The sequence below is a fragment of the Leiobunum rupestre genome, chromosome 5 (assembly GCF_980474605.1).
Source record: "Leiobunum rupestre chromosome 5, qqLeiRupe1.1.hap1, whole genome shotgun sequence".
NCBI classification, from domain to species: Eukaryota; Metazoa; Arthropoda; class Arachnida; order Opiliones; family Sclerosomatidae; genus Leiobunum; species Leiobunum rupestre.
This window is the reverse complement of record NC_143388.1, coordinates 27,111,765-27,132,100: the sequence shown is the minus strand read 5'-3', so window position 1 is coordinate 27,132,100 and position 20,336 is coordinate 27,111,765. Positions and strand designations below refer to the sequence as shown.

General features: G+C 37.0%; 1 protein-coding gene across 1 annotated transcript in view; it reads left to right on the top strand.

Annotated features, from left to right (window-relative positions):
* The first annotated feature begins 1,574 nt into the window (after positions 1–1,574).
* Positions 1,575–20,336, top strand: part of LOC149944020 (gamma-aminobutyric acid receptor alpha-like) — a 117,397-nt gene continuing 98,635 nt past the window's right edge. Inside the window, exon 1 of the mRNA XM_090174845.1 lies at positions 1,575–1,952. The gene's annotated coding sequence lies outside the window, so the exon portion shown is untranslated. The remainder of the gene's footprint in view (positions 1,953–20,336) is intronic.

Sequence of the window (20,336 nt, the reverse complement as noted above, 5' to 3'; positions counted from 1 at the left end):
CAGATTTTTTTATGTACTATATAGTTTAATCTTTGAGTTTTTCGTAATATAAGAAAATATGAATGCTATGGAATAGGTTATTTCAATATTTCGAATTTACCGTTTTTTAATAGATTAAATTACAATTATCTTTCTAGACTCAGATCAGTGATTTTTTCGTCTGTTAGGATATGAAAAATGGAATACATTAAGATGAGTGTTTGTTTGTATATATTTATGTTTGTCCGATATAGGAATCTACAGATTTCAACTTAGGTCGACTACATTTGGCATACTATCTCAGGGTACCCTAACTGCGGTTTTCGACGGTTACGGTCGGCAAAACAACTTTAATTAATTAAATTCATTTAATAATTAGGTATATCCGCTATATACAAGATACCACACTTTGGTCTTATCCAAAATACCGAGTTACTTTATTCTTTAGGTATACACACGCAAAAAGCTTAAATTATTGCAATTGTTTTTAAAAGCCTTCTTCTATAGACACTAGGCCGTATAATAAAAGGCAAATTATTATGTAATCAACGTATAATTGGTTAATATTGTCATTAACCCGTTGGTTATATTGGGTACGGTGACATGCGTGGAGACACTTATTGTATCGTTCTATTAATGTGGTTAACGTGCTGTAAAATCCTCGTTGGCATTGGTTCTATAGTTAACAAGATACATGTAGCTATATTTCCACGGGTAATATCAGAGATTCATTACTGGTGCTGTTATCCTGAGTATATGAATTATAATTATAAATAATTATTCCACGTGAAATATCGGATACCTCTGCTACGCGGCTAAACAACTTTATTTAATTGCTTTAGTTTATTAATTAGGTATATCCACTACATGCTAGATACTATACTTTGGTCTTACTTGTTAGTCAAAAGACCGTGTTTGTTAATTTGATGTAGGCTTTATCCCTATTAATACAAATAGCCATATTTCCCCGGAAATTTCGGGGTACCCCAGCTAGTATTGTGTAAAATACAAAAGAAAAGACACGTTTGTGTTAGTCGAGTTCCTCAATAACTAGATCGGTCTATCTCCAGGGTAACATTGAACATATGGATACCAATCTCGCGGTGAATCATAACGTTTCTGGAAAAATTGAGTTTTAAAATAGTCCCAAATCCTCTAGTTTCGGTCGTCTTGACAACACGTCCGTAAATCAAAATTTGTTCTTGAAATTCCCACTTTCGTATTAAGATTACGGACGATTCGACATAAATAATCATTCTCCGTTGATCGCTCCCCCCAAATAACGTTTATTTCCATCCTTTTCGTCGCAAGAATAAGAATATATACGCTTTCCTTTTGTCAACTTGTAGAATGGAGAATCCGACGCGCGGGTGGGACGGCTCTATCGTTCACCCCCTCCTATTGGAAAGTAAGGAGAGTAGTGGCACGCGGGGCTCCCCCTAGAAACTGATCAATCGGACGGAGCGTTACGAAACGCCGCCTGTCGGGATCGGGGAGTACTATTTTCTCCTCCCCGCTTCCGGACCACCCCCCCCGCGGCTCTCTTGGTCGCTTAGCGTAGTTGTTTAGTTTTAACCCCCGGTGCAGACCAACGTCCGAAACGGGGGCTCTGTCGCCGCTAGACCCAAATTATTCCACATTTCTCGAATAAACACTAGTTGAACGCGGCTCAGTTCGGGAAGTCTCCACTCTCGTTCGAGACTCATTAAGAAGGAACCTTCTCCGAGTTTTGACAACTGGGCGAAAAGATCGCGACAGGGCTGCGAAAGGGGGAAGGAACGTGCCAATATTCTTTGCTCGGACACTGTTTCGGAGATGAGTTCCAGTTATTCGCGGCTTTCCATTCCGATACGCCAGAACGACTCAGTCACGATGATAAATTGTCAGCGACCGCGGAAGAGTTTGAGCGACGAATTGCACGAGCGACGGATTAAATGTCCTTGTTTCTAACCTCACGTTCGTCTTACAGAAAGGTAAAGTAGCTTGTTTTGGTTTTGGGTGACAATTAATTACTTTCAAGCGTAACTACAAAATGATAGCTTTCTCTTACTTTCTTTAATTGGACTTTAGATCTTTATTAGAACTTTGAACCAACGTATGGTGGGTAAATTAGACGTTAGGGGCGGGAAAATACGGTTTTTTCGTGCAGAGTTCCCGTCCTGTTATTTTGGTGTAATGAGTGTGCTAACATGGCGCGTTCACAAATAAGAAATTGATTAAAATATGATAGGAAGATCAATAATTATATGGATTTCTAAATTTTAACAACTTTTATGATTGGTAAAATATAATAACTTTAAAAGTAAATCTTCACAAATAAGAAATTCATTAAAATATGCTAGTAAAAAGAATGATTATATGGACTACTAAATTAAATAACTTTTTTGACTGATAAATTTTAACAAATTTTATGACTGATAAAATATAATAACTTTAAAAGTAATTGTATTTAACTAGCCACAAGTGTATGTCATTGTAAATCTTCACAAATAAGAAATTGATTAAAATATGATAGGAAGATCAATGATAATAATAATATCTTTATTTACGTTGTCTACCTTCAGACATCTAGTTATTATATTTTCATTGGCCAAGTCAGAGATGACTTTTAGGCCCCATACCACCTTTGGTAGTTAAAAAATAAAAAACTTGAACAAACAAGAAAAACTTAAAAACTTAATAACTTAATAAAGGAAAAAAAAAGAAAAAAAATTATAGATACAAAGATATACAGTTTTATATATGTATTAGATATTCATTAGTTAGCCGTTATATGGATTGCTAAATTTTAACAACTTTTATGACTGATAAAATATAATAACTTTAAAAGTAATTGCATTTAACCAGCCACGAGTTTCTGTCATTGTAAATCTTCACAAATAAGAAATTGATTAAAATATGCCAGTAAAAACAATGATTATATGGACTACTAAATTAAATAACTTTTATGACTGATAAATTTTAACATCTTTTAGGACTGGTAAAATATAATAACTTTAAAAGTAATTACATTTAACCAGCCACGAGTTTCTGTCATTGTAAATCTTCACAAATAAGAAATGCATTAAAATATGCTAGTAAAAACAATGATTATATGGACTACTAAATTAAATAACTTTTTTTGACTGATAAATTTTAACATCTTTTATGACTAGCAAAATATAATAGCTTTAAAAGTAATTACATTTAACCATCCACAAGTTTCTGTCATTGTAAATCTTCACAAATAAGAAATTCATTAAAATATGCTAGTAAAAACAATGATTATATGAACTACTAAATTAAATAACTTTTTTGACTGATAAATTTTAACATCTTTTAGGACTGGTAAAATATAATAACTTTAAAAGTAATTGCATTTAACTAGCGATAAGTTTCTGTCATTATAAATCTTCCTTTCATTGGTTTATTATCAAAATAACGATTTATGGAACTGAATAAACTATGGAAGCTTGTATTGCAAAACAATTTCTATTTTAATTTACCGCAATTATCCTTAAGATTAGGAATTACGAGCACTAATATTCCTCGCGTATAAAACCAGTCGGGCAAACCCATAAACTCCCGCTTAAATTATAGCCAATAAAACCGTTACGTTAAGGACATAAAACGGAAGACAATAAAACGTATCATACACAAGTTCATTATGCAAATAACCCCCGCGATCCGATTTAAAACAATCTCTCCATTAAACTTCCCCCGTTACAAAATCGATACGGTATTTCTCCGGAACGATAAATATTAAATTCCAGATACTAATTCGCGAAACAAACATTGCTGTTATACTTTCCCCGAGTGAAGACTAATGTTTAAGAAGTCATAAAAGTACTGGCAATATCGCACGCGACACCCATAGGCCTATAGTAAGTCCCAAAAGTAATTCGCCGTGCTGGATTTCTTATTAGAATCCGTTTCTTTTTCGGAACTATTCTTTCTCTGAGAAAAGGAAATATACGCTCGAAAATGAAATACCTCTATTGTCCGCCGAATAGGTGACAAAAAAAGTGGGAGAAATAAAACTTAGACGCGGTTTTTTTACTAGCGCTAACACTTGGACTTTTGTCGGTGGTAGGGAATGGAGGGTTTCTAGAAGGGGCAGTGCTACCGTACAATCAATTTCGTATTTATTTGAAAGGAATTGTTTTTTTTTCGATTAAAGGTTTGCTTTCACTGGGACAAAGTGTCGACACAAAAAATTGTATTAGTCCTCACAGAGATTTTTTGCGTCGATGCAAAAAATATATTAGGTATAAGCCTTGGTTTTTACTAGCACGCGAAACGGCACGTCAGTGACGTCACTTAACTTTGGGGCGTACCAACGTTTCAAAGACCGTAAAGAAAAATGCCTTATGACGCTCACTAGTGGAAACCAAGCATTAGGCCTAACGAAGTTTTTTTACGTCGACGCAAAACAAATGTGTTAAGCTTGCTTTGCACTAGCGCTTAACGAAGTGTCGCTCTACTTTGGGACGTACAAACGTTTTTAGGCGCGATAAAAAAATAACATTATTACGTGCACTAGTGGAAACTAAGGCTTAGGTCTAAGCCTTGGTTTCCACTAGCACGCGGAACGGCACGTCACTCAACTTTCGGGCGTACTAACGTTTCAAAGACCGTAAAGAAAAATGCATTTGGACGCTCGCTAGTGGAAACCAAGCTCAACAGAGATTTTTGCGTCGACGAAAAAAGATGTATTAAGGCTAAAGCTTGGATCTCACTAGCGCGCACAATGGCTAATATTACTAGCGATTTAACGAGTGTAAAGAAAAATACATTATTAAGGGCGATAGTGGAAGCCAAGGCTAAAGCTTATATTCCATCGAGCACATTACAGTGCGTTACTCAACTTTGTCATGCACAAATGTTTTTACACACGTTAAGAAGAATATATTACTGATCGCTAAGTGGAATCTAAGTTTTAAGGGACTACGATAGAATGTACAACCAATCACCTTCCACTAAACTCGGAACAACACCCGCAGGACAGGCGCACGCATCGGAATTTGGCCTAAAACAGTACGAATAGAAGCTTCTACAGAATTTTCATCCTAAAAGCGAATCAACAGCGCTCCTGGTGCCAAAAACATGAAATTATTTGATCCAACATCGACCTTTATACAGGGTGGAAGCCTGAGCCGTGGTCCAGCCTTGGTACTTCTCCTAGTACACCAGAGTGCTGCGGGTCGAACACGTCTACAGGCGCTGGTAGGCCAAAAATAGACCAATGGGATAATTGGAAGCGCATCTTTATCCAATCGCCCGAAAAAGCATTGGGAAGATTATCTCATTGGTCTATTTTTAGACTAGGAAAAGTACCGAGGGTGGACCACGGCTGAGGCTTCCAATTATCCCTTTGGTCTATTTTTGGCCTACCAGCGCCTGTAGAAGTGTTCCACCCGCAGCACTCTGGTGTACTAGGAGAAGTACTGAGGCTAGACCACGGCTGAGGCTTCCACCCTGTATTCCTTTTAAAGGCACGACGAACTGACGTCACGTGCTACCTCTCCGTGGAAGAGTGTTTAATATCGACCGTTAAATAATGATCAGAATGACAGGATCGAAGGGTGGGGAGAAGGACCTTACAGAACTATTTCGTGTATATCTCGCCTTCGTTTAATACTGAAAAAAGGTCTGGGCTGTCCTTCCGTCTTACATCGGTTTCTTGTAAAAAGGGGAGGAGTCCTTTTCTTCATTTTGGACTTTTTCTTTCTGAACCCTGCCTGGAACTTTTGCCTACTCCGCATTTTTTCCGCTTTTGGGATGACGATGAAGAGATGAACTTCTTTTAATAACGAAGCTTCCTACTGGCCCTCTTTTCTTACTTTCCTTTTTAAAGGACGAAAGTAAAGAGGAATTTTTTAATTCATAGGACCTTGTCTGCTTTCTAAATTGTACACGATAATCGTAAAATAATATGGTGATCTTTTGGGGGGAGTTCATCCACTTTACTTTATTGAACCGAAATTCCAAATTGTTTCCGGGTTGTTTCTAATTAAAATATAAACTTGGTTTCGCGCCAAAATGTGCCACATTTTGTACAAATCATGACTGGAAATATTGACATCATGTTTCTTTTTAACTAAAGCCCAGTTCACACTATACAATTAATTGGGCCACTCATGGACAGTAAATTAAGAGGACAGGTTTTCGATACCCTTCCACAGAGCATTTTATTTCTCGCCGCGTATCAATCAGCTCGAGAGACTCCGAGGGAGTCTTGCAAGGTCGTTTGTACCACGTGATCTTAAAATTTCAAAATGGCAATCTAATGCAGTTGATATTGTTACGTAATTTTTTGCGCTTTATATTTTAGTTATTTTTAATTTTAGTTTTTTAATTAAAAAAACTATCAACTGATATTTATTATATCATATTTAATCTATAAAAACGAGAAAAAATACCCTTTGGCGTAAAAATGTACTTCGTGTTTATCCTTTTTCTTTTTTCGAACAGTATCGTCCACTCTTAGCGATACTTGTTTTTTTCAAATAACCTTGGCCGACTCCCTTAGTGTGATTGGTTTACGGGGGCTAAAAACCAGGTATTTTACCGATCCTCTAAAATCTACTATCCATGGGCCACTTAATTGAAACCAACTGATTGTAAGCAAGAAAATTGTACAAGTTTGAACAGAAAAAGTTGGAACAATGGTGACAATTTTTCTGTTCACACTATTCAATTTTCTCGCTTACAATTAGTTGGATTCAATTAAGTGGCCCAAGTAATTATATAGTGTGAACTGGGCTTTAGTTACTATTTTAGGCAGGAATCCATACCTCTACTTTGAATGCTTATCCTACCGTAGCACGTAAGGTAATATTACTCTGACGGCTTTGGCCCCGCCTACGAGAAAACAAATCCCCTCTGTGTGAAAATCTATCACGATTAGCAATTCAAGTAGAAGTATGGATTCCTGTTTTTAGTTATAGTCCGGAAAGTGGTAGTGTTTATTATAATTTGTTGTCAGTTTTTGAGTTTTTTGTATTTAGCTAAGGTAATCTATATGAAAATTTCCGATTTATTTAACAAAAGTTGGTAAAAAGAATATCATTTTAACTTATCAAAAGTCAAAATTTCAGCCAGAGATTCCAACAGTAGACCGGTTTCGCCGTTTTGGGGCTCATTAGTACTGTGTAGGAACTCTGGCTTTACTCGGAAATCTGCCGATATCAGTAAAACTAATATACATTCAGAGTGCCCTATATGTGAGCAGTCCATTGCAACTTATAGTGAAATTCTTCACCAGTTATAGCAAGGTGGTCGCTACTCTTTTGATATAATTATCTTAACGTTGGAATTCAACGGAAGCCCGAGCGTAAAAGATGTCTGCTGAATAGCGACCGCCATGCAATAATATTCACTATAAGTTGCAATGGACTGCTCATATATAGGGCACTCTGAATGTATATTTCATTTTAACTTATTTAATTATGTTTTTTTACGCAACTAAGTATTTATTTGAATAAAAATGGCATTTATTTAAATAATTGTTTGTTTTGTTTAAATAATAGGCTTATCCACTTTCGATTATTTAAACATTTTACAATTATTATTCAACAATTGGTTATTTAATTAAATATTATTTAAACATCGCCGCACTTATTTCATCCACGGATAAAAGTTAACCGAACGCCGACCTCTACAAGTTTCGTTGGTGATTTTTGAAGAACGGTATGTTTTTGTAACTCCAAATATTTGCGTTCAATAATTTTTGTATATATCCTTTTTATTACACGACACTAAACATGTCAAAATGAAGTATTGGAAATCACGTAAAATGATAATGGAAATTATATTGAACAATTACTGGACATATTGTCGAAATGCTTCTAGAAATCACGACGTTAAATGTCTAAAATAACATCGAAAGATTATGGAAGATCACGTCAAAAAATTACTTCAAATAACGCCAAAAAATGCCTTTAAATAACGCCGCAAAATAACTTCAAATAACGCCAAAAATAATTTTAAAAAATGCCTAAAAATGACTCCAAATAATGTTGGAAAAAACGACTTCGAATAACGTTAAAAAATGACTTTAAAAAACGCCTAAAAATTACTTAACAAATAAAGTCGGAAAAAACGACTTCGAATAACGTTAAATATATGTGGGGTGGCGGAGTGGTTAGCACTTTCACCTCGCAGCAAGAAGAGCCGGGTTCGATCCCAGCTTGTGGTGAAAATTCGGAACAACTCCTAGTTTGGGGGTTTTCCCTCGAGTTCTTCGGTTTCCCCTTTGATAAAAACTTGTTTATGTTAACGTTAATAGTGAGTGTAGGGAGCTGTTGGCTCGCGTGGCTTGAAGGGCTCTCCACTACCCTCCTACGCATTGTAACCCGGCCACCTGAATTAATGGCTTTAAAAGTCGCTTGATGACTTAGGCCTAAGGTGGTGCCTTGGGTATTAGCATAGCTGATTGCTATTTACTTAAAAAAACCCGAAAAATTACTTCAAATAACGTCGGAAAAACGAATCTCTTCCATTGCGCTGAATCCCATTCGACCGAACCCAATCCCATTCGACCGAAGAAGCCGCACTTTGGCGGATTTAGGATTCGGTCTAATGGCATTTTCCCATTCGACCGAAAAACTCGCACTTCTCCGGGTTTCAGCACCGCATGCAGTGTTACCTAACCTAACCAGGCAATTTTTAAAGTGGTCAACTCATTTGCCCACTACCACCACAATTTCCTTTCCTTTCCTAAGACTAAAAAATACAAAACCCGCCTGTGGGCCAATTTCATCAAAAACATTGCCGGAATTCGGTCGAATGGGATTCGGCGCAATGGGAAGATACCAGAAAACCGACTTTGAACAACGTCAAAAAAGTACTTCAAAAAACGTCGAAAAATGACTTTAAAAAACGTCGAAAAATGACTTCGAATAACACCGAAAAATGACTTCAAATAACGTCGAATGGTTACTGGAAATAATTTGGAAAAATGACTTCGAATAACACCGAAAAATGACTTCAAATAACGTCGAATGGTTACTGGAAATAATTTGGAAAAATGACTTCGAATAACGTCGAATGGTTACTGGAAATAATTTGGAAAAGTTACTTCGAATAACGTCGAATGGTTACTGGAAATAATTTGGAAAAATGACTTCAAATAACGTCGAATGGTTACTGGAAATAATTTGGAAAAATGACTTCAAATAACGTCGAATGGTTACTGGAAATAATTTGGAAAAATGACTTCGAATAACGTCGAATGGTTACTGGAAATAATTTGGAAAAATGACTTCGAATAACGTCGAATGGTTACTGGAAATAATTTGGAAAAATGACTTCGAATAACGTCGAATGGTTACTGGAAATAATTTGGAAAAATGACTTCGAATAACGTCGAATGGTTTCTGGAAATAATTTGGAAAAATGACTTCGAATAACGTCGAATGGTTACTGGAAATAATTTGGAAAAATGACTTCAAATAACGTCGAATGGTTACTGGAAATAATTTGGAAAAATGACTTCGAATAACGTCGAATGGTTACTGGAAATAATTTGGAAAAATGACTTCGAATAACGTCGAATGGTTACTGGAAATAAAGTGGAAAATGACTTCGAATAACGTCGAATGGTTACTGGAAATAAAGTGGAAAAATGACTTCAAATAACACCGAAAAATGACTTCAAATAACGTCGAATGGTTACTGGAAATAAAGTGGAAAAATGACTTCGAATAACACCGAAAATGACTTCAAATAACGTGACTTAACGTCGAATGGTTACTGGAAATAAAGTGGAAAAATAACTTCAAATAACACCGAAAAATGACTTCAAATAATGTCGAATGGTTACTGGAAATAAAGTGGAAAAATGACTTCAAATAACACCGAATTATGACTTCAAATAACGTTGAATGGTTACTGGAAATAATTTGAAAAAATGACTTCAAATAACACCGAAAAATGACTTCAAATAACGTCGAAAGACGACTTCAAATAACGTTGAAATTTATTGGAAATAACACCGAAAAATTATAGGAAAACACGTCCAAACATCTTTGGAAATTATATCGAAAAATTGTGATAAATTAATGGAAAGCACATAATGTTTCAAAGCTCTTCAATCTGGTGCCCAAATTGTTTCGTTACTCGATAATAAGAACGTTCTAAGTTGCTGTCCTATATCGATATACAACCAGTCCAACGATTTTAAATATAAGGCACGAGTTTTAATTCCTTTTGGGAGATAAACTTGGCGGTTCTACAGCTCGCAGGAGAAGCTCCCCCTTATTAACTCCCAATAACCGTGACATAGCTGGGGCTATTTTTAAACCCGTTCCGCCGACGTCAAACACAGCCTCCCACCTCCCCGTCTTGTCGTCAAGTAGACTGCTATCCGATATCTGTCTATAATCTGGCCAATCAACGGGCGTCTTAAATTCCAACAAACTGTTTAAAAGTACAACCATCGAGACTATTTGCATATTTCGAAGCTTCTATTTCGACGTATTATATTACGCGAAAGTTGGACCGAGGCTTAGGGTATCTTGGAAGACGCAAAAAATATCGCTTAACAACTCACGATAATCCGGGCATTTTTTACCAAATCGCGCTTATATCAGGCTCGTCAGTTTAGGTTGGCGTAGCTTTTACCAACTGTCCACCTTTGGGCGTTAGTGTCGACCAGCGGACCAAGGCTTAGGACGTCCTAGACGTTTGGAGAGCGCTGATGTGACACGCCCTTAGACGAGGATCCTTAAGGTTGTTGGAACCACCTTCCTCGAGGTCTTAAAGCCCGATTAAGTGTAGATGGCGGCACTACGCCTATCGTTCTCGCTTAGGCAAAAAGATTCTTCCGGGGTATTATGGCTGGATATCGGACCGGGTTTTGGATTCCCGTATTTGCTCAATATTAGCCATATTTAAGACCCGGGCTTTGTAATATTTTCGCACTACTTTTACGTGTCGAAAGATTTATGACGTGGGTGTTTCTTAGATTGCACGAGAGAGGGCGGGGCTTAAGCAACTGACAAAAATACAAATGGAAATAAGCGAGTTTCAATAACCTCACCGCCATCTTTCGGCTTTAAACGTAACTATTAGGATAGTACTTGTCACAACAATGGGAAGCTTAAACTGAAGTCATAGGTCACAGAGGTCACGCTGAGGTTTGACGCCCATCCTCGTCTGCAATTTCGCCTAACTGTGCAGGAGTCAGATATTTTTGAAACTCGCCTATTCAATGCGTTTTTCGTGCACGTTTAAGGTGCATGTTTAATTTGAAGGTGCAGTGTCGTTTGAATTTAAGTAATTTCTAGTGTTGTAAGTCGGAAAAGTTTCCGGCAAATGACCGAGGTCTTTTTTCCGGAAATTTTCCGTATTTTTCCGAAAAAATGAAAAAAGGTTTCATTCCATGATTAGACTAATATATTGTTTGCAATTTTAAATACAGCGGCATTTTCGCCTCATTGTTTCGAATCTAATAGTAAAACTAAACATCTAGACTAGTTTAAACTGATTAACAATGTAACACTATTAATGTTTTGTAGTATGTTTACTGTTATTAGACATTTTATATCGATAAAAAGTTTAAAATATTAAAAACACTTAAAAAGTAATTTATGTTTAAATTTTTTATTTTTCCGATTTGCGGAAAATTTTCCGCATTTTATTTTTCCGGAAAATTAAAAAAACTAGTAATTTCCCATGGAAGTCACCAGTATTTGATTAGTTGGATCAGTTATCATTTGAAAGTCGGTCGAGTTTTACAAATGATTCTGCGGCCCTAAACGTTTTCCCAAAAAGTATGTTACAGAATTTAACAGCAAACAATGGTATATTAATTCTTGGCTACAAAATGGCTCTGTGTTCTACTCCACCAAGAATGTATGTATATTATATCAACTAGGCTAGGATAGGCTAATACCCAAGGCACCACCCTAGCGCCAAGTCATCTGGTGACTTTTATTGTGTTTAATTCAGGTGGCCGGTTTACAACGCGTAGGAGGGTGGTGGCAAGCCCTTCATGCCACGCGAGCCAACAGCTATATATTAACTATTACCGTTAACCTCTCAGCCTACACAGAGAGAGAGAGCCTTTCGATCGTATCGGAGTGTCTGCCAGACCCCTTTACCAGAAAAAGGGAGAAAAGATTAAACCAGGTGGGCGTGGTTTTTCTTCCAGAGAGGTCACGTGTTTGTGTTAGTTTTATTGTACTCTTAAGGGGGAAGACTAAGTGGCCATTGTCTACTTTCGCGCTATTTCAAGCTGAGCTCTTTTAATTTTGTATTTTAACTTATAAAATTAATATTTAAGTGTAGAACAGCTTCTTGTTTAGTGACTAAAATAATTTGTACAATTTTAAATTTAAAAGTAATTAAGTTATTACGTTTTAATTCAAACCCCCGGAGCTAATCAAGTTGGGCAAGCGCCCAAACTACCCTTTAGTTAGGACCTTATATCTCGTTAACTATAAATATTAGAATTATCAAAATTATTTTAAGCACTAGAGGAAGGTTTAGCCTAATAAGAAAAATATAATTCAATTATGTAATTGTTAAAACAGAAACGTTCAGCTTGAACGAAAAAGAGGCTTTTACGGTATTCTTCCCCCTTAAAGACAAGAGCGCTTGATTTATTTTAATTTTAGAAGCAATTTATATTAAAGAATTGAACAGCGCGTGCGAACTAAAATACCACTTTTATAATGTTTTACTACATATTATATTATAGAAAGAGCTATTCTCTGTTCTCGTGTATACATTCTTGACTCCAACTAACTATGCGAAATATAAAAATTGAGCTGCGTATGGATATTTACCGCATTTTCTAGATGTAATATGTTTTGTTCTTACGAAAAATATTTTCAAAAATCAGGCGGATTCTGATTCAAGCAAATAGCGTTAAGCTGGACAAGGTCAGTTCTCTTACCCAAGAAATATGTTATTAATTACTGGTCTAATATATTAAAGGCCTGCTATAATGAAATTAGAAGTGATAATCGATTGATATGATTAATTTTTTTTTAATCATTTATAATTGTATCTGGTAATACCCCCGTAGTTAATATAAGCATGTGTCAGAATTTATAGCCCGGTGTACCGGTAAGATTTAAACCACACCACCGGAGGTCTATCATCAGAATGCCCTACGCCAGCGTCCACAAGCCCGGACAGGTGACAAAACCAGCATGGGTAGTAGAACCCTACTACAGACGGTCGCACCCTCGACGCAAGCCGCTCAACCCAGCAGAAGGTGCAGCAATGGTTCGACCAGCTCGCCACTTCACACACAGCAGTGGGATAGAGAGCGGATGCTCTAGCAACTCCGGCCAACACCCCACCTAGAAAGGCAGGGAGCCAAGCCCATTGGAAAGAGCTCCTAAAGGGGAACAACGAGCACACAGCAGCCCAAGTAACCCGGCACAGCTGGCACCGGAGATCCCGGTGGACTCCAAAAGGCCGGGAAACAGGGCCGCCGTGCCCTCATACGGAGGCTCGCCGCCCCAGTATCCAGCCCACACCTGACCGAAGTCGGAGGTGGAGATAGGACCATTTGGACGGAGCTAACATCTCCCAGTGCGCCACCGCCCTTATGGGTGACAAGAGCCGGACCCCGACTCCCCGGTAAAGCCACCAGTTATTGCACACCCCGACCCCTGGAGGGCCAGTTAATATACGCAGCAAACGCAATAGCATCAGAGATTAAATAGAGCTTCATTTAACGCCATTAGAGGTAGATTTTTAAATACCCAAATACCAGATGACGCCAACAGTGTGAAACGTCAAAATTTTCTATTAGCTAAAAATATTAATATGTTCGTGTTCCTTTTCGAGCAGATTTTCGTTCTGATTTGATCGTTTAAGATAGTGTTGAAAGTTTTTTAAAAAAAAGCAAATAATAATAATTTATTCCCTTCTCAACAAAAGATTTAAACTGCCGCCATCTATCATAAATAACAGCATGAAACTATAACCTCTAATTAATGCACTATCAACGTTACTTAACACAATAAATGGTAACTGTAAATCGAGGGATCGGTCTTTAAAAATATATAAATCCGGCAAGAAATCCAGAAATCCGGCAAGAAATCCGACGGAAAATCTCGAAATTCGGCAAGAAATCCAGAAATCCAACGGAAAATCTTGAAATCCCACAAGAAATCCGACGGAAAATCTCGAAATTCGGCAAGAAATCCAGAAATCCAACGGAAAATCTCAAAATCCAGCCATAAATCCAGAAATCCGACGGAAAGTCTCGAAATCCGGCCAGAAATCCAGAAATTCCACTGAAAATCTCGAAATCCGGCCAGAAATCCAAAAATCCGACCGAAAATCTCGAAATCCGGCAAGAAATCCAGAAATCCGACGGAAAACCTCGAAATCCGGCCAGAAATCCAGAAATCCAAAAATCCGATGGAAAATCTCGAAATCGGCAAGAAATCCAGAAATCCGACGGAAAACCTCGAAATCCGGCCAGAAATCCAGAAATCCAAAAATCCGACGGAAAATCTCGAAATCCGGCAAGAAATCCAGAAATCCAAAAATCCGACGGAAAACCTCGAAATCCGGCCAGAAATCCAGAAATCCAAAAATCCGACGGAATATCTCGAAATCCGGCAAGAATTCCAGAAATCCGACGGAAAATCTCGATATCCGGCCATAAATCCAGAAATTCGATGCCAAATCTCGAAATCCGAAGGTAAATTTTGAAATCCGTAAAGAAATCCAGAAATCTGAAGGGAAATCTCAAAATAACTAAATCCCGAAATCCGGGACAAAAGTTAAGAAAATCGAAATCCAGCAAGAAATCTTGAAATCAAGCGTAAAATCCCGGATTCCAAAATCCCGTACACATTTTGTTGTGATTGCCAGACCTATCGCTGTAAACGTAGATCAGAATTGTTAACGCATAACCAAATGTAATCGATCTAAATTTAAGAAAACTTGTTACGCAAAAAGTTGTAAGCCACAAAAATGGACAATACCCAAGTTTTAGGTTCTCGATCGCCAAATTAAATATTGTGATATCGATGACATTTACTTTATTATCGATAATACCATAAGCTTATCATTAGGTCCCCATAAGTAAAGGTCTACCATAGGGGCCCATGGTAACGGCGTCAGTAGCCTAGCCAGGATTTCATTTCGGAGAGGGCACACAATGAAACAAGTGGGTCACGTGACCCAAATAATAGTCTTACACGATTCCCGCGTCCTCTCCCCAGCCATTTCGCGGTACAGCTCTACCCCAGCGCCAGTCTAGACGTAGTGACGATTCCCGCGTCCTCTCTTTCTCTCTACCGTGCCGTGTCATGCCTACGGCGGCGGCGGCGGCGGCGGCGGACGCCGGACAACGGAGCGAGACCAGGAGTATTACTAAGAGCCTATACGGCTAGTGTAAGACTAAAAAAGGAAAACAAAAAATAAAAAATTGTACATACAACCATACGTTTCGGGGGGGGGCACTTGCCCCCTGTGATCCCCCGAAACATATGGTTGTATGAGCCCCCCCTGGCTACGCCACTGAACGGCGTTGTCATGGAGAGAAGAAAATGAACGTACGACGATAGGGCAGTAGCGACATCTTCTTTTTTTAAATTTCTACTTCTAAAATATTCTCTTATTTGGTAGAGCAGCCACGCTCGGGTTGATAAATGCCACACAAAACGCGTCTAAATCTCACATTTGGAAAATAAATACCTTCAGAAACACCACTCTTATTTCTAAAAACCAGTTTTCTATTCTGATGAATCATTTTGCAAAGATCGGTGTTAATTTTAAGTTTGAAAGTTATAAAATTGCGAATAAGCCTTGGCTACGGTGCTAAGGGCTCGCGGCGCAGATTTATCCCGCGTGGTTCTAAGTTTAAAAACGGCTTGCGTGCGTTCATAATGTATTTCGCGAAATTATTTTCAGAAATGCATAGTTGAGGACGTAGCCACTAGGAGGGGCAGATTTTGAATACCTACCTTTTAATAACGGGTATGTGGTCGTCAAAAATTTGGCCTAGACCTTTGCTTATGGGGACCTTATGATAGGCTTATGATAATACCATTTTAACAATAGCTGTTGAAGATATGTGTACAATACGACAGCGGTGAGTTACGTTGGGATTGTGTAAAATTAATATCGAACAAAGTTTTACGGTTTCTAAGATAATTGAATTTGGGGAAAGCGTTCTCCAATCTTTTTTTTTTTGCTAGCGTAACCGAAACACTAAAGGCTGGTTCACACGGGCAGTGTTTTCCTGATTTTCTCAATTTTCTCGTTTTACCACCTTTTTCCGTTGTTCTGGCGCTCGGGAACACGACTGTACACACGGACAAAATTAAACGGATTTTATCACAGCGAGCGCTGCCGGGGAATGATAAAACGGATAACCTTTTTTTGAGGGGCGTTGGGCTCGACCAGTCAGCGAGCGTTATGCCGTCACGTGGTAGACGCAAAAATTCTTAAGCCTATTTTTAAAGAATTTCAAAATCCCGTGACAGCGAAACGCTCGCTGATTAGTCGAGCTCAAAGTGCTTCAGAAAACCGGGAAAAAAAGTAGAGATATTTCAACATTTTTTTCTCCGTTTTCTCGTTTACCGGCAGCGCTGACGGCGGAAAAATCCGTTAAATTTTGTCCGTGTGTACAGTCGTTTTCCCGTGCGCCAGAACAACGGGAAAGGGTGGTAAAACGAGAAAATAGAGAAAATCAGGAAAACACTGCCCGTGTGAACCAGCCTTAACACCCCAGAACAAGAGTTTTTTGTCACTTGAACTGGTCTCGAATTTTTTTGCGATGTTCTTCAAAAACGTTCTTGAAGTTGTAGTAATTCGTGGCGTTCCACCAGAGGGGGCGTCAATCCAGCGCGCGTTGCGAGATGAGTATTTTTTCTGTTGACTTCTTTCTTGATAAATGTCGAGGGGATTTCGGGGAGATTTTGTCCCGGATTTCGACTTAAATTCTCTTCGATTGCTCCTTGACTAGTTTCGGCCGTTCGCCCCAAATGAAAACTGCTTATGTTGCCTTTGAAGGGCCAAAATGAAGAAAAAAATGGAAGAGGCTAAGAACTCTCGAAATTAGTTGAGTCTTTTGATATTTTTTACAATCAAATTGTTCAACTTGGGATTCTTTAAGTGACCAAAGTTTTTTTTATGTAAAATGTTCTTTTTATTAATTAAATTTCGGAATTTTTTGATGAGATATATTTTGGGGTATTCCATATTTATTGAACGGAAGCCACTAATAAACTTGATAAAAGTTTGGTTTAACCATTAAAAAAGTTTCTATCCAATCTCTCTGAAATCGTTTAAAGCTCCAAATAGGATTAATGGGGTTCTAAAGCCTTTAAAGTGTTCTATAGAAAAATTGGTATTAGCTTAAATTTGAAATGAAATAATTAAAAAATTCTGATTAAATTCTATTAAATTCTCAAAGAGCCATTAAGAAAATATTACTTTAGAAATTAAGAAAATATTATTTTAGAAATTAGGAAAATATTACTTTAGAAATTAAGAAAATATTACTTTATAAATTAAGAAAATATTACTTTAGAAATTAAGAAAGTATTACTTTAGAAATTAAGAAAGTATTACTTTAGAAATTAAGAAAGTATTACTTTAGAAATTAAGAAAGTATTACTTTAGAAATTAAGAAAGTATTACTTTAGAAATTAAGAAAGTATTACTTTAGAAATTAAGAAAGTATTACTTTAGAAATTAAGAAAGTATTACTTTAGAAATTAAGAAAGTATTACTTTAGAAATTAAGAAAGTATTACTTTAGAAATTAAGAAAGTATTACTTTAGAAATTAAGAAAATATTACTTTAGAAATTAAGAAAATATTACTTTGAAATTAAGAAAGTATTACTTTAGAAATTAAGAAAGTATTACTTTAGAAATTAAGAAAGTATTACTTTAGAAATTAAGAAAGTATTACTTTAGAAATTAAGAAAGTATTACTTTAGAAATTAAGAAAATATGACTTTAGAAATTAAGAAAGTATTACTTTAGAAATTAAGAAAGTATTACTTTAGAAATTAAGAAAGTATTACTTTAGAAATTAAGAAAGTATTACTTTAGAAATTAAGAAAAGATCTACAAGAATTTTAAAGAAAATAAATTAAATGTTTATATAAACTCTTCTTTACGACTAAAAGAAAACTTTCAAGACTTTTATAGAAACTATGCTATGGAATCTATAGAAACATCTTAAACTTTTCTAAAGATATTCTAAAAACCTTTTTTAGAAAAAAAAAATCCCATTTGCTAAAGGCAAAATGTTGACTATACATCCTAAAGAATTTTATCACAATTTATCTACTAACGTCCTATAAAATCGCTTTATACAAAAGTCTGTGGAAAGGTTTTGTAATGGAACTTTCCCCAATTTTAAAGAAAATAGTTTATTTCAAAATTTAATCCCAAAAAAAGACAAATTCGTATTTTAAATGTTTATTTTTTTTAAAGTAATGGTTTCTTGTAAATTTATCAAAACTTTCGTAAAGCTCAATTCCACATTTGAATTAAAGTATAATTATTCATTTTAGAAGTACATAATTTCAAAATACACTTCGATGAAAAAAAATTGTTTTTTAAATTAGTATATCAGTACAAAACAAGTTTAATTTTTAAATATTTCATCAAATGGCTTAGTAATAAACTCGCCAAATAAATGATGCGGTGTACCATAAGTCTATAACATTGTTCCATAAGTTTGTCACTTTGGATAATATTTCACTGGGAGCTAGTAACGGAGGGACGTCATCACAAGGAGAAAATCTCCCCCTAACGAGGCGCTGTCAAAGGCAAGCAAGCGGACGCAAAACAGCGACGAAGCCCGTAATGCAGTCTGTCTTGTGAATAGCTCTCAGTAAAACTTTTACATGGGAAGAATAGGAAGTGTCACACTTATGTAAAAATATTATACACTTATGGGTGTACTCAAAGATCTTCCTGCAAAGAAACTTGGCCTTTATTTTTTTAATGATTCTGTTACGGCGCTGTCTCTTACTTTGACAAGGCTAAAAGCTCGTAGCTAGGAGCAACAAACACAGCACCCCCCACACAAGGAGAACTCAACCCGTCAAAAGTCGTGTATTTTCTTGTGTACAGTTTTCATTAGTTAGATGCTTTAGCGCCTGCTGCCGTCGGAAGGAGTAAATCCGGAAATGGTCTTCCCCCCGCCCGTAAAACATTCAGCGTAAAGGCTCGTCCAATGAAATTTGTACACAACACTGCATTAGCGTGTTTAAAGGTTAGCTGCGTTCTCCTTGTGTTTGGGGCTCCAAGGTGATAGAGTCACGAGGGATTTAGGATTTTCTAGCGCGTGTAAATCGCGCGTGCTAAGATTGTATTATTTGAGCTCTGATTTGTTGACGTAAGAGAAACATTTTATACTTATATTTTTTGTTAAATTTCTGTTATAGAAATGTCTATTACAGCTAGGAGCAACAAACACAAAAAGAACGCAGCTAGCCTTTAAACACGCTAACGCAGTGTTGAGTACAATTTTCATTGGACGAGCCTTTACGCTGAACGTTTTACGGAAATGGGGAAGACAATTTCCGAATTTTCCCCTTCCGACGGCAGCAGGCGCTGAAACGTCTAACCAATGAAAATTGTACACTAGAAAATCCTCGACTTTTGAAGGGTTGTGTTCTCCTTGTGTGGGGTGCTGTGTTTGTTGCACCTAAATTACAATTTGACTGTAAATTTTCGTCTATTGGAAACTTTATAAAGCTTACGAAAGTAGACGTTTCACGTTTTACGCTTACTTATCTCGTAAGATATAGTGTACAAATTTCTGATTCTAGTTAATATAGAACCTTATTTGGGTTCATTGTTATCTAGTAAATCATTGCCGTTTTTGGGTAAATATGACTTTGGGTGAATTAGTGGAAAATTAATTCCCAGTCTTTAATTGGAAATAGGGCAATTTCTCCACGTAAATTCAAAGATGGTCATTTTCAGCTTGAGTGTATTGAACTATAAACAGCGAAATACGGCCCCAAAGATATACTTGCCGAAGTAAGCAGTAACTTTGATCGCGCCCTTGTTAACACTTGTCATTAAAATCCTCTGTATTGGAAACTATGCGGGTGCCGTTTAGTCTATTGGCAAGCGGGAATTCACTACTCATTCCCTGTCCAGGTGCTTTCTCCAAATAGAATTATCTATTCCGACTATTCGGGCGCTAGCTACCTCGTTAACGGTCGCCGCCTGTGGACAAATTGGCTTATGAAACTTCGCGTGACAGTTCGTATTACGCGATATTGTTCCAGGCTATTCCCGTTTTGGACAAGGCCCGGTTACGCAGTCATCCTTCTACGACATTAACATAAAGGCGAGCCCCCGAAATGAATTCTTGTCGCTGACAGTAGTCGGTTAGCCCGATGCACGCGTAAAAACGCATTAA